Genomic DNA, 1,317 nt, shown 5'->3' with positions numbered 1-1,317 from the left:
CTGGCAGGGGGGTGGCAAAGCAGGAGGGGGGTGTGCAGCCTGCAAGGCCAGAGGAGCAGCAGGGCCAGGGGAGCACAGCCTGCAGCACAGATGGCCAAGGGCTCTGGCAGGGCTGCAAGGCCCAAAGGCACCCAGGCCTTTGTGCCCTTGGCTCTGGCAGCTGCCTCTGCCCCTCAGGCCACCACAAGATACTTTCCTTTGTCTGCCTGCACTCCTGGCCTGCAAGGATCTACTCTCAGGAGTCCCTGGGGAGGCTTTGTCAGTGCCTGCCCTCAATGGGGCCCAGCAATGCTTCAAGGGACTGGCAGTTTGGCTTCTGACTTCTTGAGCAGCTTCTTCAATCTTCTCTCAGTAGTTGAGGACAATGGATTTGTCTCTAAAAACACTGTGGGGCTCATTAACAGAAAAACAAATTATTTCCCTTCTTTTAATTGTCTTTACGTCTTCAAGATTTCTACAGCTAATTGGAGTTGTTTTGTAGTTTAGCTGAGGAGCAAGATTTTAAAGTGGAAGTCACAAAAATATAATTTTTCTATGACAGGGAATGATTTCTACAGAGCCTTGGGATGCCAAAGGGTCAGGGTGCAAAGGGTTTGGACACAAAGTAAAGGGGGCAAAAGAGATTAGTAGCACCTAATCACTGACCAACTTTCAACATTTTCAACATTCCCTTTTCACAGGGATTCAGTAGCATTTACTACAATTGAACGGGGACTGAATTATAGATTCCCAAGAACAACACTCACATCACAGTCAGTTCACACCCACACCCAGGCAGAGATGTGTGGACACATCACATCTGGGGTTTGGCTTCTGACTTCTTGAGCAACTTCTTCAATCTTCTCTCAGTACCTCAGGATGATGGACTTGTCTCTAAACACACTGTGGGGCTTATCAAAATACAGAAAAAAACAAGTTGTTTTTCTTTTTTTTTTCTTTATTGTCTTCCTGTCTTAATGTCTTCAACGACTAGTTGGAGTTCTTTTGCAGTTTTGCTCAGGAGGAAAATTTTAAAAGCAGTTCTCAAATAATAACTTTTGTTTTTTTTTGTTTTTTTTTTTAATGAAAGGGAATGATTTCCACAAAGCCTTGGGATGCAAGAGGGTCAGGGTGCAAAGGGTTTGGACCCAAAGATAAGGGGGCAAAAGACATTAGTAACATTTAATCATTGACCAACTTAACAGTTATCAAGGGATTGAATAGCATTTACTAGAACTGAACAGAGACTGAATTATAGATTCACAATAACAACACTCACACCACAGTCAATTCACACTGATATCTCAGATCTTTTTGGGTTTTTAAACTTTTGTAGAT

The sequence above is a fragment of the Empidonax traillii genome, unplaced genomic scaffold, assembly GCF_003031625.1.
Source record: "Empidonax traillii isolate 1590-97213 ecotype Southwest subspecies unplaced genomic scaffold, ASM303162v1 scaffold3607:size12074, whole genome shotgun sequence".
NCBI lineage: Eukaryota > Metazoa > Chordata > Aves > Passeriformes > Tyrannidae > Empidonax > Empidonax traillii.
This window is presented reverse-complemented; position numbering follows the sequence as displayed.